The sequence below is a fragment of the Balaenoptera borealis genome (genome assembly GCF_965194805.1).
Source record: "Balaenoptera borealis genome assembly, chromosome: 15".
Classification (NCBI taxonomy): domain Eukaryota; kingdom Metazoa; phylum Chordata; class Mammalia; order Artiodactyla; family Balaenopteridae; genus Balaenoptera; species Balaenoptera borealis.
Genome location: NC_138871.1, coordinates 28,783,787 through 28,809,942, shown reverse-complemented (window position 1 = coordinate 28,809,942; position 26,156 = coordinate 28,783,787). Strand labels below are relative to the sequence as shown.

Sequence of the window (26,156 nt, the reverse complement as noted above, 5' to 3'; positions counted from 1 at the left end):
TCCCCTGCACTCAGGCGGATTCTTAATCACTGCGCCACCAGGGAAGTCCCTACAATACATTCTTGAGGCTATCTTACACCAATAGTTTGTATCTCCCACTCCATCACCTCTCTATGTTTCCTACCTCTGTCTCCCCACTCGTAATCACTAGTTTGTTCTCTACGTCTGTGAGCCTGCTTCTTTTTTGTTATATTCAGTAGTTTTTTTTTTTTTTTTGGTATTTTTAAGATTCCACATATAAATGATATCATACACTATTTGTCTTTCTCTGTCTGACTTATTTCACTTAGTAGAATGCCCTCCAAGCCCATCCATGTTGCTGCAAATGACAAATTTTCATTATTTTTTTATGGCTGAATAGTGTTCCATTGTATATATATGCCACATCTTCTTCATTGATTCATCTGTTGATGGACACTTAGGTTGTCTACATGTCTTGGCAATTGTAAATAATGCTGCTATGAACATTGGGATTCAAATTAGTGTTTTTGCTTTTTTCGGATATATACCCAGGAGTGGAATTGCTGGGTCATATGGTAGTTCTATTTTTACTTTTTTGAGAAACATCCATATTGTTTTCCAGCGTGTCTGCATCAATTTACATTCCCACCAATAGTGTACAAGGATTCCCTTTGCTCCACATCCTCACCAATATTGGTTATTTGTGTTCTTTTTGAGGACAGCCATTCAGACAGGTGTGAGGTGATATCTCATTGTGGTTCTGATTTGCATTTCCCTGATGATTAGCGATGTCAAGCATCTTTTCATGTGCCTGTTGGACATCTGCATTTCCTCTTTGGAAAAGTACATATTTAGTTCTTCAGCCCATTTTTTAATTGGGTTGTTTGTTTTTTGGATGTTGAGTTGTATGAGCTGTTTACATATGTTGGATATTAATCTCTTATTGATCCAATCATTTGCAAATATTTTCTCAGTATATTGTCTTTTAGTTTGTTGATGATTTCCTTTGCTGTGCAAAAGCTTTTAAGTTTAATTAGGTCCCATTTGTTTATTTTTGCTTTTGTTTCCTTTGCTTTAGGAGACAGATCCAAAAAATATTACTGTGATTTATGTCAGAGAGTGTTCTGCCTGTGTTTTCCTCTAGGAGTTTTATACTATCCAGTCTTACATTTAGATCTTTAATCCACGTAGAGTTTATTTTTGTATATGGTGTTAGAGAATGTTCTAATTTCATTCTTTTACATGTAGTTGTCCAGTTTTCCAGCACTTATTGAGAGACTGTCTTTTCTCCATTTTATATTCTTGCCTCCTTTGTCATAGATTAATTGACCATAAGTGTGTGGGCTTATTTCTGGGCTTTCTATCCTCTTCCATTGATCTATGTGTCTGTTTTTGTGCCAGTACCATACCGTTTTGATTACTGTAGCTTTGTAGTATAGTCTGAAGTTGGGGAACATGATTCCTCCAGCTCTGTTCTTTCTCAAGATTATTTTGGCTATTTGGGGTCTTTTGTGTTTCCATACAAATTTTAAAATTATTTGTTCTTGTTCTGTGAAAAATGTCATTCGTATTTTGATAGGGATTGCACTGAATCTGTAGATTGTCTTGGGTAGTATGGTCATTTGAACAATATTGATTTTTCCACCCAAGAACATGGTATATCTTTCCATCTGTTTGTACTGTCATCAGTTTCTTTCATCAGTGTCTTATAGTTTTCAGAGTATAGGTCTTTTGCCTCCTTATGTAGGTTTATTCCTAGGTATTTTATTCTTTTTGATGTGATGATTAATGGGATTGTTCTCTTAACTTCTCCTTTTGATATTTCGTTGTTAGTGTATAGAAATGCAACAGATTTCTATATATTAATTTTGTATCCTGCAAATTTACCAAATTCATTGATAAGCTCTAATAGTTTTCTGGTAATGTCTTTAGGATTTTCTATGTATAGTATCATGTCATCTGTAAGCAGTGACAGTTTTACTTCTTCCTTTTCAATTTAGATTCCTTTTATTTCTTTTTCTTCTCTGGTTGCTGTGACTGGGACTTCCAAAACTGTATTAAATAAAAGTGCAAGACTGGGCATCCTTGTCTTGTTCCTGATCTTAGATGAAATGCTTTCAGCCTTTCACTGTTGAGTATGATGTTAGCTGTGAGTTTGTCATATATGACCTTTATTATGGTGAGCTATGTTCCCTCTGTGCCTGTTTTCTGGAGAGTTTTTATCATAAATGTGTATTGTTTTAAGCCAGTACATTTGTGGTAATATGTTACGTAGCAATAGAAAACTAATACACTGGGGATGGTGGTGCATTTTTGGAAACTGAAAGCACTGGAGAGAAAGAGATTGGAGACATAGTCATGTCTTAAAAGTTATGTTTCAGCCATGTTAAATTTAAGTTTCCTATTAGATATCAGAGTGAAATGTTAAGCAGGCAATTAGACATATAAGCCTGGAACTTAAAGAAGAGCCAGAATCATAATATAATTTGGGGAGTCATCAGAAGATGACATTAAAGTCATGAAACTGGGTGAGCTCTCTACAGAGAAAGTGAAGAGAAAAACGAGAAGAGGGTCCAGATTGATCACTAAAATATACCAACATTTAGCTGTTGGACAGAGGAGGATGGGGAGAAATCAAGGGAGAGAGAAAAAGTAGAGAAGTTAAAGAGAAACTAGGAGAGTGTGGAATCCTGATACCAAGAAGGAAGGAATGATTATACGTATTGAGTGTTGCTAAGAGGTTGAATAAGATGAGAATAGAGAAGTGGCCATTGCATTTGGCTGCATGGAGGTCACTGGTGACCTTGATAAAATCAGTTTTAGTGGAATGTAGGAATGAAATAAGAGGGATGAGGAGGGAATAGAAGGTGAAGGGCCAGGAAGTGTGAGCATAGGCAAATTGCTAAGTTTTGTTGTAAAGAGAGACAGAGATATGGGACAATATTTGGAGGAAGATGTATGGATAAAGGTGGGTTTTCCAATGATGGGTGATCCTAGGACATGCTTATAATCAGTGGGAATAATACAATAGAGAGGGAGAAATTAATGATGTAAGAGAACAAGGGAATGGTTGCAGGTACAAGATCTTAAGGCAAAAGGCAATGGGATTCAAAGCATTAATGGAAGGACTGAACTTAGATAGGGTTGGGAATCCATCCGCTGTGAGAGGAAGAAAGACAGTGCATGGATATAGATAGAGGCAGCGGATCCGGTGGCGGAAAGGTGAGACTGTTCCTATCTGGCTGTCACTGTGATTAGTGACATTTGACATGAGGGCTTCAGCTGAGAAAGGGGGTGGAAAGGGTGTTGGAGGTTTGAGGAGAGATAGGAGAAGCTTTAAAACAGACTTCTCTTGCACATTCATCTCAGTAGAGAAATGTAGGACTGCCAAGCAGTATGGATTTGCGATCCCACTTTAAATTTTCAATCGTGACTTTAGAGTGAAACCACTTTAAATTGGAGGAAATAAGTCAGACAGAGAAAGACAAATACTGTATGATATCACATATGTGGAATCTAAAAAATAAAACAAAGTAGAGAATATAGCAACAACAAAAAAAGAAACAGATTCTCAGATATAGAGAACAAACTAGTGGTTACTGGTGGGGAGAAAGGAGTGGGGAGGGGCAAGATGGGGTAAGGGCTTAAGAGGTACAAACTACTATGTATAAAATAAATAAGCTACAAGGATATATAGTACAACACAAGGAATATGGCCAATATTTTATAACTATAAATGGAACATAACCTTTAATAATTGTTACTTTGTTGTACACATAATATTGTACATCAACTGTACCTCAATTAAAAATAATAAAAAATAAATAAAGTGAAACCAGTCCAGATAGTAATACAGGAAATACTGGGGAGAAACAGTATTGTTCAACTCTTCAGGTACGTAAATAGGCAGATTGTTGAGCTTGACCAGCCAAGTGCGTTGGAAGAAGAGAGGGTCAAGGAATTAAGATTGTTTGCAAATAAGTGTGTGTAGTGAAAGACCATTAGGAAGGGTCTGGGTACAGAGGATACTAAGAGAGGGGAAGGGAGAATGAGAAAAGGCAGAGTCACTGGAATGGAGAATTGCCTAGCGTGGGGTACTAGAATTAGCAGACTGGAAGTTTGGGTGGTGGTCAGAGAGATGCTTGAAACTGAAATTTTTGGAGGCAGCATATTGATTGATAATGATAGCTATTTGGATACTTGTCCTTTGCTTTTTATCAACCATCTGAACCCTTGAAATCCTACTTTCATGATTCACACAGACCACAGTCTCTAATTATTTAACCTCACTCTTTCTCTTATTCCTAAAATAGTGAAATCACATCATTCATGTTTTAAACTAATTTAAATTTGGTTCTACAGCCTGGGAAAAAAATGAGAAAAAGAAAGAAAGAACAATTTAAATAGCACAGTTGTGGGACTTCAATGGTGGTCCAGTGGGTAAGACTCTGAGCTCCCAATGCAGGGGGCCGGGGTTCGATTCCTGGTCGGGGAACTAGATCTCGCATGCATGCTGCAACTAAAACATGCCGCGACGAAGATCCCACGTGCCACAATTAAGACTGGTGCAGCCAAAATAAATAATTTTTAAAAATAAATAAATAAGTAGCATAGTTGTTTCATGGCCTTTTCTTTCAATGAGTGTGTGTTGAAGAGTGAGGATGAGGTGAGAGCCATGACTGTTGTTTTGTAGGTTAACCTCAGTTCCCTTGTACCTCTTATTGTGGGAGCATCTCGTTGCCCTCACTGTGATTCTAGGGGTTAAAGAAACACTCCTTATTTTTGTCAGTATGGCCTCTGAACACATGCCAACTACTCACATGCTGCTCAGCCAAAGACAGAGTTCTAGGCCAGTGCTGACTTACTGAAAAACAGTATGTCAGGTTGTCAGTGCAAACTATACTTTAAGGCTAATTTAAGGAATTTCCAAGGGGAAGTTTGACCTCATGAAATTTATGCCCCAAGTGCTGCCTTTAGAATCTGGTCCCTTCTGTGATGCGACTCCCTATATTCCCATTTTGGCCACAATCTGACAGTAGGTCCCTTGTCCACTCCATTTTTTCCCAGTGAAATCAGCATCCTCATGCCATCACTTGTTTCCTATTGAATCTATAACCTTTTATCCTTTCTATTTCCCTAGATCTTTTTGACCTTTGACACGCCAGTGTACTTGACCTACAGAACCCCAAACCTCAGTTAATCCAAGCATTCAATTGCTCAGTATATTGCTGCTGAAGAAATTTACACAAGAGTGCTTTCCAATCAAAGTCTCCAATTTCATCTGGGTCTTTATACCTGCTCATCAATCCCTCTCTGTATTAGAAGTTATGCCCCTTTCCATCTCTCCAGCACTTAATTCAACCTCTTTGCTCTTTCCTCAAATCTCTTTCCCCATTATCTTCTTCTCAGCTAAGGACTTGCCTATTCCATTGGGAAAATTGAGGCCATTAGGCAAGAACTCTCTCAACTTCTTTCCCAATCACCTACAAATTAAAGCCTCTCTTGACCTGTCCCTGTCTCCTTCCCTCTTGCCTCAGGGAAAGTGGTTTCTCCCTCCACCAGGCTTGGAATCTCTCTCACTTCTCAGGAATTTGTTCACTGACCTACAACTCTCTCCCCTGTATCTTCAACCTCTTCTTCACTCACGGTGCTTTTCCTTAAGCACTTGCTCAAGTCAAATCCTCCCTATCTTACTATCCTATAACTCTTCATCATTTCACAGCCAGGATATTTGAAAGAGTCATCTACAAGTACTATTGTTAATTATTTCACTCAAAACCACCGCAGCCATACTTCTGTCCCCACCACTCCAGTGAAACTCTGTTCCCTGAGGTCACTGATGACTTCCTGAATGCCAAACCCAACGGACCCTTGCCTTTCCTTATCTTATGTAACTTCTCACTTTATTCCTCTTTGAAATTCTCTTGTTACTTGGTTTCTGTGATACCACACTGTCTTGGTTTTCCTCTACCCTGTCTGAACCAGCTTAGCACCCCTAAAATCTCCCTCCTCACTCTGGCCATGAAGGAAAGGGCTGCCATTACAATCTAAAAATCTATACAGCTATGATCTATTGTACCAGTCCTTAGGCCAGTGGTTCTCAAAGTGTGGTCCTAGACCAGCTGCCTCAGCATCACCTGGGAACTTGTTTAAAATGTAAATTATTGGGCCCTGCCCCAGATTTACTGAATCAGAAACTGTGCAGATGGATTCTAGCAAACTGTGTTTTAACAAGCCCTCCAGGTGCTTCTGAAACAAGCTCAAGTTTGAGAATCACTACCTTAGGCCTCTGACTCCCAGCTTTCCACCCCAATTAAAATGTCTTCATTTATGTGGTTACATCTCTGGGGGTACTTCCAACTAATAGCTGGGAAAGCAACGATTGGAAGATGACCTTAGCCATTTTGGCTTTGCCATGATGCCTGTATGTTTGGGCAGAACTTTGAAAATTTTTTGGCACTTAATAGTCAGCATCTTGAGTGTCCATAGTGAAAAGGAGCAAGTATTTATAGGGAAGGGAAAATAACAGTAGGAAAGGCAAATATATAAAGGGATTGACGATCACTTAAATAAGGCAGTACATAGATTAAAAAACAATTAAAATTTTTTGTAAAAGTGATTGTAACTACAATTAAGAGCAAAAGGATAAGCATGAAGATGTAAAATAGGACCTCAAAATCACAAAATGTGGGGGAGGGGGATATAAAAATATAGATCTTTTAGAATGTGTTTGAACTTGTATGACTCTCAGTTTGAATGTCCACAGAACTCTGGATAATACCCTGATGCATTCCCAAAACTGACATCTCAGTAGTCATGTATTCTACGCAGTCCTCGCTGTCTGCTAGGTGCTTCCCCTGGAAAAATCTGGGGAAGTGGGGGCCTGGTAGTTCAAGGTAGAGTTTCCAGGGTCTTGTTCTATCCAGCCAAGAGGTGGGCACACTTACCAAAAAGAGGCCTTTGATGTGGAGTGGGGCCTCTGCTTTCAGACAGCCAGAGTCTCGTGAGATTGCCAGATTCTCCTGATAATTCGTTCCTGACATTTTCACCCTCATTGTTCCAATATCAGACTTCCATAGGAAGGAACGCTTGGGTGATGAAGATTTGTACAGCCAAGGTGCTTATTACACAAGTCTCTCTCCTGGACACTTTTATGGGTCTGTCCTCCTCCATGGCTCTTCCCTGCTTTTGAATCCTGGCTTTGCCCTTTACTAACCAGGTAACCTTGGCCAAGTTGTTTAACCTGTTTGAGCTTTAGTTTCTTCATCTGTAAGATAGATATAAAGATACTACATTTTAGGGTTGTGAGGATTAATTAATGTTAAGCTTTTAGCACTGTGTCTGACAATAATAGGCATTTCATATATGGGGTTTAGTATGAGTATTATTACTTTTTTTTTTTAATAAGCCACCTACCATGGTTTATGTCTGGAGATTTTGTGGCTGTGTCTCTTGTAGACAGAAAAAGATCCAAACACTGAGAAAATATACAGAGAAACAGAATGACTTTAAATCCAAGTTCCAGCAGGACACTGGGAACAGAATATTAGGTTCAAAGAGATCAAATGAGAGAAACAAGATCACACAACAGGAAAGCTCTAACTGAAGCCATTTCAGATTTTTAGTTTAATGATTTGTATAGTGGGTTAATTTTGCTTTCTGCCTGATTCAGATACCATGGGGAGAATAAAAGACTACTTTGATAGAATCAGGGGATATATAAAAGAGTATTTAGTGGATTGCCAACAAAGTTCTGAATAGATTTTCCCTCTCCTTTTTTTTCAACATTTAACAAAATATAAGTAGAACGTTTATGATAGAAAAATCAAATAATTCAGAAAGGCAAAAAAAGAAAGAAACCTGTAATCACCAGTTAATGTTTTGGAGTGAATCCTTCCACTTAATTTATGAACACACACACACACACACACAAACCAGAAACACATGCCACATATATATATTTTTTTAAAATATTTATTTATTTATTTGGTTGCACTGGATCTTAGTTGCAGGAGGCAGGCTTCTTAGTTGTGGCATGCAAACTCTTAGTAGCAGCATGCATGTGGGATCTAGTTCCCTGGCCAGGGATCGAACCTGGGCCCCCTGCATTGGGAGCGCAGAGTCTTAACCACTGCACCACCAGGGAATTCCCACCACATATATTTTTAAAAAACAAATGGACTTGCACTGGATATACTATTTTGTAATCTGCTTTTTCCACTTAGTAAAATGTTATGAAAGTTTTCCATAGGCGTTATTTTAAATGACAACGAAGTATTTAATTACGTGGATGTACCTCAATTTATTTAACTAATACCATAACTGAGGAATCCAATGACATTATAGATAATGCAATGAGGAACATTGTTGTATATATGTATTTTTCATTAATAAAATGATAATTGAGGTATAACATACATACAAAAATGCAGGAATTATATGTGCATAGCTTGATAAACCATCGAAAAATAAATATACCCAGGAAACTCCTCCCAGCTCAAGAAATAGAAATATACCAGCATCCCAGAAGTCCCCCATTGTGTCCCTCCTAATCACTACCCTGTTCCCATTCCTCAATCTTAACCATTATTTTGATTTCAAGTACCATAGATTATTATTGCCTGCTTTTGCATTTTATATACATGGAATCCTACAATATATGTTATTTTGTGTATGGCTTCTTTCACTCGATGTCATGAGATTGATTTAGCATTGGTTTGTTCATATTCATTGCTCTATACTATTCCATTGTATGAGTATACCTTTATTTATGTATTTATTTGTTTGTATGTTTGTTTTTGGCCCCTCCCTGTGGCTTGTGGGATCTTCATTCCCTGACTAGGGATCGAACCCGGGCCCTCAGCAGTGAAAGCACAGAGTTCTAACCACTGGACTGCCAGGGAATTCCCTATCATAATTTATTGATTGATATTATTGTTAATTGACACTTGGGTTGTTTCCATTCTTGTCTATTAAGAAAAATATTGTTCATAAGTGTTCTTCTACATGTCTTTTGGAACACAAATGTATATATTTCTGGAGTATAGGAGTAGGAGTAGAATTGCTGAATCATAGTATATTTTCAACTTCAATTTATTTTCACTTCCAAAGGGATTGTATCAATTTATATGTGTGAGAGAGCTCATTGCTCCATATTCTCTCCAACACTATATTGTCAGTTATTTTAATTTTAGCCATGCTGGTAGGTAATATCTCATTGTTGTAATATTTTGCATGAGGTTGTGCCCTTTTTAATATGTTTATTGACTATTTGGATATTCTCTTTTGTGAAATGTCCATTCAAGTCTTTTGATGATTTTTCCATTTGGTTGTTAATTTTTTCATTCTAAGAGTTCTTTCTGCAGTCTGGAAAAGAGCCATTTGTCAGTTATATGTGTGCTATGGCCTGAATGTTTTTGTCCCCCCCAAATCCACGTGTTAAAGTCCTAGCCCACAATGTGATGGTATTAGGAGGGAGGGCATCTGGGATGTGATTAGGTCATGAGGGTAGAGCTGTCATGAGTGGGATTAGTACCCTATAAAAGAGACCCCAGAGAGATCTCTCACCCTTCTTCCATGTGAGGACACAGAAAGGAGATGACTCTACATGAACCATACAGCAGACCATCACCAGACAATGAATCTGCAGGTGCCTTGATCTTAGACTTCCCACTCTCCAGACTGAGAAATAAATGTTTATTGTTTGCCACCAGTCTGTGGTATTTTTGTTATAGCAGCTTGAACTAAGACAATGTGTTACAAATATCTTTGTTAGTATGTGGCTTATACTCTTTTTTTAAACATCTTTATTGGAGTATAATTGTTTTACAGTGTTGTGTTAGTTTCTGCTGTATAACAAAGTGAATCAGCTATATGCATACGTATATCCCCATATTCCCTCTCTCTTGCATTTCCCTCCCACACTCCTTATCCCACCCCTCTAGGTGGTCACAAAGCACCGAGCTGATCTCGCTGTGCCATGCAGCTGCTTCCCACTAGCTATCTGTTTTACATTTGGTAGTGTATATATGTCAGTGCTACTCTCTCACTTCGTCCCAGCTTATCCTTCCCCCACCCCATGTCCTCAAGTCCATTCTCTATGTCTGTGTCTTTATTGCTGTCCTGCCCCTAGGTTCATCAGAACCATTTCTTTTTTTTTAGATTCCATATATATGTGTGTTAGCATATGGTATTTGTTTTTCTCTTTCTGACTTACTTCACTCTGTATGACAGACTCTAGGTCCATCCACCTCACTACAAATAACTCAATTTTGTTTCTTTCTGTGGCTGAGTAATATTCCATTGTATATATGTGCCACATCTTCTTTATCCGTTCATCTGTCGATGGACACTTAGGTTGCTTCCATGTCCTGGCTATTGTAAATAGAGTTCCAGTGAACACTTTGGTACATGACTCTTTTTGAATTATGTTTTTCTCAGGGTATATGTCCAGTAGTGGGATTGCTGGGTTGTATGGTAGTTTTATTTTTAGTTTTCTAAGGAACCTCCATACTGTTCTCCATAGTGGCTGTATCAATTTACATTCCCACCAACAGTGCAAGAGGGTTCCCTTTTCTCCACACCCTCTCCAGCATTTATTGTTTGTAGATTTTTTTTTTTTTTTTTGCTAAAACATGAGTCTTGCTTAGCTCTTTTTTTTTTTTAACATCTTTATTGGAGTATAATTGCTTTACAATGGTGTGTTAGTTTCTGCTTTATAACAAGGTGAATCAGTTATACATATACTTATGTTCCCATATCTCTTCCCTCTTGCATCTCCCTCCCTCCCACCCTCCCTATCCCACCCCTCTAGGTGGTCACAAAGCACGAGCTGATCTCCCTGTGCTATGCGGCTGCTACCCGCTAGCTATCTATTTTACGTTTGGTAGTGTATATATGTCCATGCCACTCTCTCACCCTGTCACATCTTACCCCTCCCCCTCCCCATATCCTCAAGTCCATTCTCTAGTAGGTCTGTGTCTTTATTCCTGTCTTGCCACTAGGTTCTTCATGATCTTTTTTTTTTCCCTTAGATTCCATATATATGTGTTAGCATACTGTATTTGTTTTTCTCTTTCTGACTTACTTCACTCTGTATGACAGACTCTACCTCCATCCACCTCACTACAAATACCTCCATTTCGTTTCTTTTTATGGCTGAGTAATATTCCATTGTATATATGTGCCACATCTTCTTTATTCATTCATCCGATGATGGACACTTAGGTTGCTTCATGTCCTGGCTATTGTAAATTGAGCTGCAATGAACATTTTGGTACATGACTCTTTTTGAGTTATGGTTTTCTCAGGATATATGCCCAGTAGTGGGATTGCTGGGTCGTATGGTAGCTCTATTTTTAGTTTTTTAAGGAACCTCCATACTGTTCTCCATAGTGGCGGTATCAATTTATATTCCCACCAACAGTGCAAGAGTGTTCCCTTTTCTCCACACCCTCTCCAGCATTTATTGTTTGTAGATTTTTTGATGATGGCCATTCTGACCAGTGTGAGGTGATACATCATTGTAGTTTTGATTTGCATTTCTCTAATGATTAATGATGTTGAGCATTCTTTCATGTGTTTGTTGGCAATCTGTATATATTATTTGGGGAAATGTCTATTTAGGTCTTCTGCCCATTTTTGGATTGGGTTGTTTGTTTTTTTGATATTGAGCTGCATGAGCTGCTTGTAAATCTCGGAGATTAATCCTTTGTCAGTTGCTTCATTTGCAAATATTTTCTCCCATTCTGAGGGTTGTCTTTTTGTCTCGTTTATGGTTTCCTTTGCTGTGCAAAAGCTTTTTAGTTTCATTAGATCCCACTTGTTTATTTTTGTTTTTATTTCCATTTCTCTAGGAGGTGGGTCAAAAAGGATCTTGCTGTGATTTATGTCATAGAGTGTTCTGCCCATGTTTTCCTCTAAGAGTTTGATAGTGTCTAGCCTTACATTTAGGTCTTTAATCCATTTTGAGTTTATTTTTGTGTATGGTGTTAGGGAGTGTTCTAATGTCATTCTTTTACATGTAGCTGTCCAGTTTTCCCAGCACCACTTATTGAAGAGACTGTCTTTTCTCCATTGTATATTCTTGCCTCCTTTATCAAAGATAAGGTGACCATATGTGTGTGGGTTTATCTCTGGGCTTTCTATCCTGTTCCATTGATCTATATTTCTGTTTTTGTGCCAGTACCATACTGTCTTGATTACTGTAGCTTTGTAGTATAGTCTGAAGTCCAGGAGACTGATTCCTGCAGCTCCATTTTTCTTTCTCAAGATTGCTTTGGCTATTCGGGGTCTTATGTGTTTCCATACGAATTGTGAAATTTTTTGTTCTAGTTCTGTGAAAAATGCCAGTGGTAGTTTGATAGGGATTGCATTGAATCTGAAGATTGCTTTGGGTAGTATAATCATTTTCACAATGTTGATTCTTGCAATCCAAGAACATAGTATATCTCTCCATCTGTTTGTATCATCTTTAATTTCTTTCTTCAGTGTCTTATAGTTTTCTGCATACAGGTCTTTTGTCTCCTTAGGTAGGTTTATTCCTAGGTATTTTATACCTTTTGTTGCAATGGTAAATGGGAGTGTTTCCTTAATTTCTCTTTCAGATTTTTCATCATTAGTGTATAGGAATGCAAGAGATTTCTGTGCATTAATTTTGTATCCTGCTACTCTACCAAATTCATTGATTAACTCTAGTAGTTTTCTGGTAGCATCTTAAGGATTCTCTATGTATAGTATCATGTCCTCTGCAAACAGTGACAGTTTTACTTCTTCTTTTCTGATTTGGATTCCTTTTATTTCTTTTTCTTCTCTGATTGCCATGGCTAAAACTTCCAAAAGTTGAATAATGGTGGTGAGAGTGGGCAACCTTGTCTTTTTCCTGATCTTGGAGGAAATGGTTTCAGGTTTTTCACCATTGAGAACGATGTTGGCTGTGGGTTTGTCATATATGGCCTTTATTATGTTGAGGTAGGTTCCCTCTATGCCTGCTTTCTGGAGAGTTTTTCTCATAAATTGGTGTTGAATTCTGTCGAAAGTTTTTTCTGCATCTATTGAGATGATCATATGGTTTTTATCCTTCAGTTTGTTAATATGGTGTATCACATTGATTGATTTGCATATATTGAAGAATCCCTGCATTCCTGGGATAAACCCCACTTGATCATGGTGTATGATCCTTTTAATGTGCTGTTGGATTCTGTTTGCTAGTGTTTTGTTGAGGATTTTTGCATCTATGTTCATCAGAGATATTGGCCTGTAGTTTTCTTTTTTTGTGGCATCTTTGTCTGGTTTTGGTATCAGGGTGATTGTGGCCTCGTAGAATGAGTTTGGGAGTGTTCCTTCCTCTGCTATATTTTGGAAGAGTTTGAGAAGGATAGGTGTTAGCTCTTCTCTAAATGTTTGATACAATTCGCCTGTGAAGCCATCTGGTCCTGGGCTTTTGTTTGTTGGAAGATTTTTAATTACAGTTTCAATTTCAGTGCTTGTGATTCGTCTGTTTATATTTTCTATTTCATTCTGGTTCAGTCTCGGAAGGTTGTGCTTTCCTAAGAATTTGTCCATTTCTCCCAGGTTGTCCATTTTATTGGCATATAGTTGCTTGTAGTAATCTCTCACGATCCTTTGTATGCAGTGTCAGTGGCTACTTCTCCTTTTTCATTTCTAATTCTATTGATTTGTGTCTTCTCCCTTTTTTTCTTGATGAGTCTGGCTAATGGTTTATCAATTTTGTTTATCTTCTCAAAGAACAAGCTTTTAGTTTTATTGATCTTTGCTATTGTTTCCTTCATTTTTGTCCCATTTATTTCTGATCTGATCTTTATGATTTCTTTCCTTCTGCTAATTTTGGGTTTTTTTTGTTCTTCTTTCTCTAATTGCTTTAAGTGTAAGCTTAGGTTGTTTATTTGAGATGTTTCTTGTTTCTTGAGGTAGGATTGTATTGCTATAAACTTCCCTCTTACAACTGCTTTTGCTGCATCCCATAGGTTTTGGGTCATCGTGTTTTCATTGTCATTTGTTTCTAGGTATTTTTTGATTTCCTCTTTGATTTCTTCAGTGATCTCTTGGTTATTTAGCAGTGTATTGTTTAGCCTCCATATGTTTGTATTTTTTTACAGATTTTTTTCCTGTAACTGATATCTAGTCTCATAGCATTGTCATCAGAAAAGATACTTGATACGATTTCAATTTTCTTAAATTTACCAAGGCTTGATTCGTGACCCAAGATATGACCTATCCTGGAGAATGTTCTATGAGCACTTGTGAAGAATGTGTATTCTGTTGTTTTTGGATGGAATGCCCTATAAATATCAATTAAGTCCATCTTGTTTAATGTGTCATTTAAAGCTTGTGTTTCTTTATTTATTTTCATTTTGGATGATTTGTCCATTGGTGAAAGTGGGGTGTTAAAGTCCCCTACTATTATTGTGTTACTGTCAATTTCCCCTTTCATGGATGTTAACATTTGCCTTATGTATTGAGGTGCTCCTATGTTGGGTGCATAAATATTTACAACTGTTATAGCTTCTTCTTGGATTGATCCCTTGATCATTATATAGTGTCCTTCTTTGTCTCTTGTAATAGTCTTTATTTTAAAGTCTATTTTGTCTGATATGAGAATTGCTACTTCAGCTTTCTTTTGATTTCCATTTGCATGGAATATGTTTTTCCATCTCCTCACTTTCAGTCTGTATGTGTCCCTGGGTCTGAAGTGGGTCTCTTGGAGACAGCATATGTACAGGTCTTGTTTTTATATCCATTCAGCCATGTCTTTTGGTTGGAGCATTTAATCCATTTACATTCAAGGTAATTATCAATATGTATGCTCCTATTACCATTTTTAAAATTGTTTTGAGTTTGTTTTTTGTAGGTCTTTTCCTTCTCTTGTGTTTCCTGCCTAGAGAAGTTCCTTTAGCGTTTGTTGTAAAGCTGGTTTGGTGGTGCTGAATTCTCTTAAGTTTTGCTTATCTGTAAAGGTTTTAATTTCTCCATCGAATCTGAATGAGATCCTTGCCGGGTAGAGTAATCTTTGTTGTAGCTTTTTCCCTTTCATTACTTTAAATATGTCCTGCCACTCCCTTCTGGCTTGCAGAGTTTCTGCTGAAAAATCAGCTGTTAACCTTATGGAGATTCCCTTGTATGTTACTTGTTGCTTTTCCCTTGCTGCTTTTAATATTTTTTCTTTGTATTTAATTTTTGATAGTTTGATTAATATGTGTCTCAGCTTGTTTCTCTTTGGGTTTATCCTGTATGGTACTCTCTGTGCTTCCTGGACTTGATTGACTGTTTCCTTTCCCATGTTAGGGAAGTTTTCAACTATAATCTCTTCAAATATTTTCTCAGACCCTTTCTTTTTCTCTTCTTCTTCTGCGACCCCTATAATTCGAATGTTGGTGCATTTAATGTTGTCCCAGAGGTCTCTGAAACTGTCCTCAATTCTTTTCATTCTTTTTTCTTTATTCTGCTCCCTGGCAGTTATTTCCACCATTTTATCTTCCAGCTCACTTATCCATTCTTCTGCCTCAGTTATTCTGTTATTGATTCCTTCTAGAGTATTTTTACTTTCAGTAATTGTGCTGTTCATCACTGTTTGTTTGCTCTTTAGTTCTTCTAGATCCTTGTTAAATGTTTCTTGTATTTTCTCCATTCTGTTTCCGAGATTTTGGATCATCTTTACTATAAGTATTGTGAATTCTTTTTGAGGTAGGTTGCCTATTTCATCTTCATTTATTTGGTCTTGTAGGTTTTTACCTTGCTCCTTTGTCTGTAACGTATTTTTTTGTCGTTTCTTTTTTTTTTTTTTTTTTTGATGGGTGGTGCTGTATTCCTGTCTTACTGATGTTTGGCCTGAGACATCCAGCACTGGAGTTTGCAAGAATTTAGATAGAGCTGTGTCTTGGTGCTGAGATGAGGACCTCTGGGAGGCCTCACTCCGATTGATATTCCCTGGGGTCTGAGGTTCTCTGTTAGTCCAGCAGTTTGGACTTGGAACTCCCACCACAGGAGCTCAGGCCTGACCTCTGGCCTGGGAACCAATATCCCGTAAGCTTCGTGGTGCAGTTAAAAAAAAAAAAGGTAGAAAGAAAGAAAAAAGGAGCAGTACAATATCAAAGAATAAAAAACAAATAAAATTAGAAAGATAAAAAATAGATTAGGAAAAATAAAGCTATAATTGAAACAACTGCAACAAGGTAAAATAAAACCACAGCAGAAAAAAGAAAAAAAAAAAGGTGGGGGGGGGGTGGCAACAAGCCGAAAGGAGAGATCACTAACAAAGTATAAAGAATAAAATAAAATTAGAAAAATAAAAGATTTATTAGGAAAAATAAAAATATAAAAGAATCAACAACAATGAATCAACAAGGAACCCCAATCTAAAAGAGGAAAAAAGAAAAGGAAAAAAACAAATAGCTTTGGCTATGCGGGCAGAGTTTAGGTGAGGTGGAACTTAGGCAGGGGCAGGGTTTAGGGTGGGGCAGGACCTAGGCGGGTGCGGGGGTGACGTTTGAGCGTGGGGTGGGGCCTATGTGGGGCAACTTTCAAGCATGGGGCAGGGCCTCTGCTTAGGACCTGCGCAGAAGGGGAGAGGCAGCAAGTGGAAAGGAGGGCCTCTGGAGTGTGGGATTCCAGAGCCTGTCGGTAGGGCCCTGAGTGAGGGTGTGTGGGTGGGGTTTAGGCCCAGTTCGTTGGAGGGGGTGCCTGAGTGTAGAGGTAGAACCCTGGGTGGGCATGTAGGCACAGGGCTTGGGCTCTGTGCTGCAGGAGGGAGGTTCTGAGGGCAGAGCCGAAAAGGCTTATCAGTGCCTAAGTGGACAGGGAAAGCACTGGCCCCATTCCCTTCTGTTCCTTTGCACCCCTAAACCGCCATCTCCCCCAGGGTCTCCCCCGCCATTTCCGCTGGACCCCTAACTGTGGATGGGTCCCACTGGGTGTAGGAACTCCTTCCCTCCCTCAGCCACCCCTCAGAGGTGCCGGCCCAGATGTCCAGCCTTTACTTTTGCTCACCCTTCCCTCCCTCCCACTCCCTCAGGACCCACGCTGCTGGAGGGGCCCTCAGTGGGCAGAGGATCAGGCCCAGGATCTCAGCAGGTTCCTGGGGGACCCAAGTGAGCAAGGGAAATGTGGCCACGCTCCCTTTTGATCCTCTGCCCTCCCAGTGGTTCCCCAATTTCCCCCTTCGGGCGTGGGATCCCTTCCCCTCCCCCAGCCTCCCCTCAGGGGTGCCAATCCCGTCCCGCCTACACATCTCCTCCCCCTTCACTCCCCTCAAGCCCCACGTCCTACCCAGTCACTGGGGTTTCCTCCTGTCCCCTTAGGTGTCCGTGGTCCCCCACCGGTGCCTGGTAGGTGCCCTAGATGTGAGGAGATGCAAATTCAGTATCCTCCTAGTACGCCGTTTTGACTCCGCCCTCTACTCTGTACTCTTTATGATGTCCTTTGGTGAGCAACAATACCTGATCTTAATGGAATCAAATTTATTAATCGTTTCCTTCTTAGCTAAGCACTTTGTGTCCTGTTTAAGAAATTTTTGCCCTACCCCAAGGTCATGAAGATATTCTCCCATGTTTTCTTCTAAATCTTTATTGTTTCACCTTTTGCATTTAGATCTGCAATCCACCTGGGAATGATTCTTGGGTATGGTGTGAGGTGTGGTCAAGTCTGATTTTTTAGGTAGGTATATTCCATTGACTCAATACCATCTACTGAAAGGACTATCTTTTTTTTTTTTTTTCTGCTCTACAGTGCTACCTTTGTCATTAATTCAGTGTCCATTTATGTGTAGAACTGTTCCTGGACTCTAGTCTTCTCCATTTATCCATCTTTTTACCCAGACCACACAGTCTTAATTACTTAGTTTTATAGTAAGTGTTCATATCTGTTTGTGTAGGTCCTGTCACTTTGTCTCCTTCAGCAACTGTAGATGAGACTATGGAGCAAGAGGAAGTCTTCTATACTGTTTGAGAATGTAAACTGATACATGCACTTTGAAAAACAGTTTGGCAATACATGCTGAAGATTCATATATGTTATGACCTTGCAATTCCATTCCTATGTATATACCCAACAGAAATGTATGCAGAAGTTCACTAAGAAAGTATGTACAAGAATATTCTTAGAAACATTATTTATGAGAACAAAAATCTGCAAATAACCCAAATGTCCATCAACAGTTGAATGGATGAATGCATTGTGGTATAGTCATCTACATAGCCATACAAATGAATGGATCCAGGGTGTGACTGTGTCCTTCTACAACTATAGCTCCTGTCAGGTGGCTCCTCCATCTCCCAGCTCTTGATGGGCTCCTGTAAGACATCTCCTCTTGTCTTCAGGGCTCCTGTAAGACATCTCCTCTTGTCTTCAGGGCTCCTGTAAGACATCTCCTCTTGTCTTCAGGCTTTGGAGGCGTAACAGCTTCTCACTGTTGTGAGTCTGTAAGTACAGTAATCCTGCCCACATGTCTGTATCTAGCTCCTTCATTACATCTTTTTATTAAATCATATATGATGAATTATTTTTCTTGCCAGGACACTGGACAACTACATACACACACAAACTTTTCATATGGATGCATAAATGTGATCATATCATGTATGCAACTGTTAAAAGTTTTATACAATTAAACTGTTCTAATACAATCTCTATTTTATTTCTTTTTTTTTTTTTTTTTTTTTAGATTATCAGATTCTAGAACTAAGAGAGACTTAAAAACTCAACCTAGCCAATCCCAACTTTGGGCAGATAAACTGTTTTCACCATGTAACATATGTGTCACTGTGACCCATAGAGGTTAAAACCCTTACTTCAGGTCACACAGCTGTATTGGTGGCTATGTGAAGACTTGAACCCAGGCCCCTGATACTGAGCCAGTGAAATACCATTCCTCTTACACAATGGTTCTTAAACTTGGCTGCACTTTGGATCACCTGGGAGCTTTAAAGAACATTCATGCCTGGGTCTCGCCTCCAGAGAACTTAATATAATTGGCTGGGGTGTGACTGGGGTATAGGAAGTTTAAATATATACATTTTTTGTTATAAAATAAAACACCATTACAGAACACCACACAAATAAAACGTGTGGCTTAATGAATTATTTTAAGGTGAACACTATCCAGACAAAAAAAAGTAGAACTTTGCCAGGCATTCCAGAAGCTCCTTCCATGTACCCCATCCCAATCACACATTCCTTCCTCCCATAAGTAACCACTATCCTGACTTTTATAGTATCAGTTCACTGAGTTTTCCTTTTTTATAATTTTATCACCCAAATGTGCATTCCTAGATACCACAGTTTACTCTTGCCCATTTAAAAAAACATATTCAAAAAAAAAAAAAGAAAAAAGGAATTCCCTGGTGGTCCAGGGTTAGGACTTGTCACTTTCACTGCCCAGGGCCCGGGTTCAATCCCTGGTTGGAAAACTAAGATCCTGCAAGCCACGTGGCGTGGCCAAAAAAAAGAAAAAAAAATTTTATATAATGTTAAGTATCTTTTAATCTGTAGGTTCCTCTTCGATCTTTTCTTTTGCTTTCAGGCCTTTTGATCTGTAGAGTCTCCCCGGGTCTGGAGTTTGTTACTTGAATACTCTTGGTGCAGTTCAGTGTGTTCCTCTGTCCTCTGAATTTCCTACAGATAGACAGCTGGTCGAGAGGATGCAGAGATACAGGTTTGATATCTTTGACAAAACTATAAGTATTATATGGCAATACTATAGGAGGCACATGGTGTCTGGTTGGCATTTTCTGTGATTTTTAGCAGATGCATAATGCCTATATCTATTATTCACTGGGAGAGGCTTGCCAAATGTTGATATTCTGATGCTATAATGTCGTTTCATTTTTTATTGGAATACTCCTATAAAAACACACTTTCCCTCATCCACTCTTTTGTTATACAGTAGTAAAATTCATATAGAAAAGGTAGGATAATTGTTATATTTATTCCTTTTATTTTTTTATTTTTAATTTATTTTTTTAATGATATTCTTGTCTGCTTACATTCTTTTTATGTATGTATGTATGTATGGCTGTGTTGGGTCTTCATTTCTGTGCAAGGGCTTTCTCTAGTTGTGGCAAGCAGAGGCCACTCCTCATCGCGGTGCGGGGGCCACTCTTCATCGCGGTGCGTGGGCCTCCCACTATCGCAGCCTCTCGTTGCCGAGCACAGGCTCCAGACGCGCAGGCTCAGTAATTGTGGCTCACGGGCCCAGTTGCTCTGCGGCATGTGGGATCCTCCCAGACCAGGGCTCGAACCCGCGTCCCCTGCACTGGCACGCAGACTCTCAACCACTGCGCCACCAGGGAAGCCCTATTCCTTTTATTTACCAGTTTCAAGATAATAAATCGGTTCCCTATTATTCTCTGAAGGTGACCAATTCTTGTTTTTAAAAGTATCATTATGAACTTGTAGATTTAGACATATTTGATGAATTTCAATCCATTGCAATTATTATCATTATTGAAGCTCAAATAGTCTTATGGCCAGTGAGAACCTCCTCAAATTGGCTCTTGAGTCCTTTTGACATAATCCTAATAGTCTTCAGTAGCTTCCTTGCAATCTGGCATTACAAGATGCTCCAGGTTCATCTTATACATTTACTTGCCCCAGACTTGAGATGAGATATTTCTTCAGAAGTCCTGATTTGTTTTTTTTTTCCCCCCACCTCACGGCTTCTGGGATCTTACTTCCCAAACCAGGGATTGAACCCAGGCCACAGCAGTGAAAGCACCGCGTCTTAACTACTGGACCATCAGGGAACTCCCCAGAAGTCCTTATTTTTTTTAGTGAGAAATGGTATTTCAAGACTAGAGTCTAGATACTAAGGGATGCTCCTTGTTACATAGTTGCTTATTATCTTTAGGCTTTTTCAGCAGACAGAGCTAAATAATTCATGAATTCATATTAGTATTTATAATTCCAATGAAAGACTATAGAACTTGTTTAACCTCTTCTCTATTATGATAGCCTTCTTTCTTTTATGCTGAGAATCCTGGTTCTCAAGGATATAGGGGATGACAAATTACTCATTATTTTTATCCCATATTACACATATGACTGTCAGAATAACAATTCTACTACTACCACCAATATAATTGCTGAAAACACTTAAAATTTGCATAATCCTTCTCTGTTCTCTCTCACCATTAAAAAAAAGAGTTGTTCTACCAGGACAACTGGATCCCACATTCAAAAGAATGAAATTGAACCTCTTTATGCCATAGAAAAAAATTAACATGGATCAAAGATAAAAATGTAAGAGCTAAAATGGTAAAACAAACTCAAAAGATAACATAGGTGCAAATCTTTATGACCTTGGATTAGTCAACAGTTTCTTAGATATGACATCAAGAGAACAAGCAAGAAAAAATAGGTAAACTGACATCATTAAAACTAAAAACTTTTGGGAACTTCCCTGATGGCACAGTGGTTAAGAATCTGCCTGCCAGTGCAGGGGTCACAGGTTCAAGCCCTGGTCTGGGAATATTCCACATGCCACGGAGCAACTAAGCCCGTGAGCCACAACTACTGAGCCCTTGCACCACAACTACTGAAGCCCGCACACCTAGAGCCCATGCTCTGCAACAAGAGAAGCCACCTCAATGAGAAGCCTGCGCACCACAACGAAGAGTAGCCCCCGCTTACCACAACTAGAGAAAGCCCACGTGCAGCAATGAATACGCAACGCAGCCAAAATTAAGTAAATAAATACATTTATATTAAAAAAAACTAAAAACTTTTGTACTTCAAAGGATGCCATCAAGAAAGTGAAAAGACAACCTACAGAATGGGAGAAAATATTTGCAAATCATGTATCTGATAAGGGACTTGTAGTTAGAATTTATAAAGAACTATTACAATCCAATATTGAAAAGGACAAATAATCCAATTTAAAAATAAGCATTGGATATGAATAGACATTTCTCCAAGGAAGATGTACAAATGGACAATAAGAACATGAATAAATGTTCAGCATCATTAACCATTGGAGAAATGTAAATGAGAACCACAATGAGACATCACTACACACCTACTGGGATGGCTATTATCCGAAAAGATGAGAAGTCAGCATCCTTATACATTGCTGGTGGAAATATAAAATGGTGTAAACTGCTTTGAAAAATAGTCTGGCAGTTCCTCAAAAAGTTAAACATAGAGTTGCCATATGACCCAGCAATTCCATTCCTAGGAATCTACCTAAGAGAAATGAGAACACACAAAAAAGTGTGCACACAAAAACTTGTATAGTTGACCCTTGAACAACTGCTGGGGTTGGGGTGCCGAACCCCCAGCAGCAGAAAATCCATATATAACTTCATAATCTGCCCTCCGGACCTGCGGCTCCAGAGGATTCAACCATCTGGGGATTCAACCAACTGCAGATCAAGTAATACTACGTAGTATTTATTGAAAAAAAATCCACATATAAGCGGACCCGAGGACAGTTCAAAGAGTTCAAACCTGTGTTGTTCAAGAGTGAACTGTACTATCTGACTACAAAGTAGTCAGTCACAAAGGATCACATGATGTATGATTCCATTTATATGAAATGTCCAGAGTAGACAAACCTACAGAGTCAGAAAGCACATTAGTAGTTACCTGGGGCTAGGGGGTTTGGCTGGGAGGTTTAGGAAATAACAGTAAAGAGGTATGGGATTTCTTTTGGGGATAATGAAAATGTTCTAAATTTGATTGTGGTGATGGTTGCACAACTCTGTAAATATGTTAAAAGCCATTAAATTGTATACTTTAAATGGATGAACTGTAGAGCATATGAATTATAACTCAATAAAGCTATTTTTAAAAATTAAAAATAAAGAAGACACTGACATATTTACATTGTCAGAGTACATATTCATTATATATGATACTCTATCTTTTAACTCTCATTTATTCATAGTTCTACAGGTAATTATATATTGAGTGCCTAACATCTGCCCTTATATCAGTGACTCTCTAGTTATTTTGGTGGTCTGAAGCTCTTTCTCTGATAGATTTTTCCAGGAAGGGCTCATAAGAATAATATTCCCTGGTCTTCACATGTTCATAATAGTTTCTCTATGTCCTTTATATCTGAAAGTAATTTGGGGGGGATATAAAACCCTTGTTTCACATTTTCTTTCCTTGAGTAGCTTATGTTACTCCTTTTCTCTCTCTCTCTCTCTTTTTCCTGGTGTAAAGCATTGTTTAAAAATTCTGGGGCTTCCCTGGTGGCGCAGTGGTTGAGAATGTGCCTGCCAATGCAGGGGACACGGGTTCGAGCCCTGGTCTGGGAAGATCCCACATGCCGCGGAGCAACTGGGCCCGTGAGCCACAACTACTGAGCCTGCGCGTCTGGAGCCTGTGCTCCGGAACAAGAGAGGCTGCGATAGTGAGAGGCCCGCACACCGCAATGAGGAGTGGCCCCCGCTTGCCACAACTAGAGAAAGCCATCGCACAGAAATGAAGACCCAACACAGCCATAAATTAATTAATTAATTAATTTAAAAAAATTTTATTTCTAAAAAAATTCTGATGATAATCTAATTTCCTTTTCCTTAAAAATCACATGCTCTTTTTTCTAGACATTGAGACTTTCTCTTTTTCTTTAAAGTCCAATAATTTAAATAATGTGTGGTACTGTTTCCTCTGGGTCAATAACCTCAACTGCGTGGTATGCTCTTTTGCATGTGCAGTTTCAAATCTTTTCTATATTCAGGAAAGAGTTGTTGTTGTTGTTATTTGTTTTATTTTTTAATTTATAAGTTGTAGCACTTGTTCTATGTCCTTGCTTTGGTTTTCTCCTTTAGGAATTCCTATTCCCTGTGTGTTTGATCTCCTTTACCTTTCTCTCTCTTCATTTCTTTTTTATTTAAAAAAATTTTTCCTCTTTTTCACTTTCTATTTCTCTTCAGATATTATCTTGTATTTACTTGCTCTTGTGTTCTTTCTTGTTTAGTTTTCATTTATGAAATGATTTTTTTCCTTTTGATTCTTATTCTTCCTTGAGTTTGGTCACCTCATTTCTGAGTTTTTCTGATTTATGTAGTTTTCTGTGTTTTCTATAATTTTCTTAATATTTATTTTGAAATAGTATGTTACAACTTTTGTGGGCATGTCTTTTTGGCATGCTTTTGTTGTCTTTGGGATGTTTTATGCTTCTTATTCCCTTTTTTCTTATAATAATTTTGCGTGAGATTTGACTTTGAAACTACGTATTCTGTTCCTTATTTTTGTGTGAAATTAGTTTTCCTGAACTTATAAAGAAATAAGATGGAGTTCAGGAAAGTTTTTCTAATTTCATAGAGCTCCCTCTTCTGTTGTTTCTGTGTAGTGTTCAGAAATACGGTGGTTTGCTTTCTGGGGTTTTCTGGTTCTGTTCCCCTCCCCCATTTAGATCTAGAGTTTCTATTTCCATGCAATATTTGGGACATACTTATACTAAAAAATTATTTATTGTTTACCGAAATTTGAATTTAACTGGGCAGCCTGTATTTTTATTTGTTAAATCTGGCAATCCTAGTTGTAAGTATTTTTCATGTATGTTGGTTTTGCTATCTAGTTGTTCTGCTGTTGTTATGTGGAGATTTGTAGAGGTTGAAAAACTATGCTGATGCTACTACTGCCACCTTCCAGGAATCCATCATGTAATTTTCAAACGTCTCCTTTCCTTTCTTCTTTCTTCCTTGGTATAGTCTTCCCTTCCCTCACACATATATCACCCCATATCTCCTCTGATAACCCATGTTCTAAACTCACTGCCTGTTTTTCTACAGTTTTTATTATATTCATATAATCATGTACATTAAGCATTATATATGGTTTCCTTTTAATTTTTTTTGACAGAAACAAGATCATATGTACTTTTTTTTTTATCTTGCTTTTTTGTCAACATCCTAAGGAAATTGCTCCAAGTCACCTTATAGAACTCTATTTCCTTCCTTTTAATTATAGCATTCAGAGATGTGCATGGACTGTAAATAATTCAGCCATGTTCTTAGTGTTGGGCCTTCACTTTGTTTATGGATTTTTGCTGCTACAAAAGCATCTGTAATAGACACCCTTCCATAAATCCTTACATGTGAGTTCTTTTGTTTCCATGAGGTAGACTATCAGGAGTATATTTACTGGGCAGAAGGTGTTTCTCATTGCTGCAGGAATGAAGATTGGGTCATTCAATATCCGTTGCATCCCTCTTCTAGCATGCTTTCCCATAGAAGCAGGGATGGAAAACTAAAACAAAATCCTAGACTCCAATTAGTTCATCCAAGTTAATACACCTGTGCAGGATTAGTTGCTAGAAGTGAGCTATGTGAAAGTGGTTATGCATATCATGTGGTGGAAGCATTTGATTCTTTTGGGGGAAGCTGTGTTGGAGTTCCTTTCTACTGTCTTTCTCCAGCCTCGTACATGTCTATAAAAGGTAGTGGTAGCAGTAGAATGTCCACTGGGACCTTCCACGGTGAGGTTGGGTGTTTCTCCTGGCTGCGTTATCACCCCCAATTTCCTGGAAATTCTTAAGACAATATTATATAGCAAATCTCTCTTTATTAAAACATGCTAGAGTAGATTCTGCTGGCTAAAGCAAATAATCCTGACCAATAGCAGCTGTGACTGCAGACAATACTACCTCCGTGAAATGGGAAAGTGGGATTGGTCATTTGACCTGGGTGTTTCACATCAGAGAATGGGTTGCTAGAATGTTGCATCATACACAGTGGTGAACAATTACTTCAACTATCATCTGTGGTTGTCTGGAGTGAAAAGTACATATTGAAGACAATACTGTGGGACTTCCCTGGTGGTCCAGTGGGTAAGGCTCTGCGCTCCCAATGCAGGGGGCCCAGGTTTGATCCCTGGTAGGGGAACTAGATCCCACATGCATGCTGCAACTAAGAAGGCTGCATGCCATAACTAAAGGATCCCGCATGCCACAACTAAGACCTGGTGCAGCCTAAATAAATAAATAAATATTAAAAAAAAAAGACAATACCTTAATGATCAAAGTGGTTGCTGTGATAGACCATGTGAAGAGCAGAGAAATATAAAGGTTGTGGCTTGGACTGGCTATTTCTAACTCTGCTTAAAGAAAGAAAATGAAAGCCTATGGGTGTTAAATTCTTGCCTCGAGGCATAGTTAGAGAATCAAAGAGTTCTTACTGACTGCTCTAAAAGAATCTCTTCACTGTAGTCCCACATGGCTGAGTGGGTTTCTGGAT

At 38.6% G+C, this 26,156-nt stretch overlaps 1 long non-coding RNA gene across 1 annotated transcript; it reads left to right on the top strand.

The window, feature by feature from the left end:
* LOC309611811 lies at positions 1 to 25,015 on the top strand. Its single transcript, XR_014234757.1, has 2 exons — positions 1 to 17,631; positions 19,496 to 25,015. It is a non-coding gene; the product is annotated as an uncharacterized lncRNA (long non-coding RNA).
* The last annotated feature ends 1,141 nt before the right edge of the window (positions 25,016 to 26,156 follow it).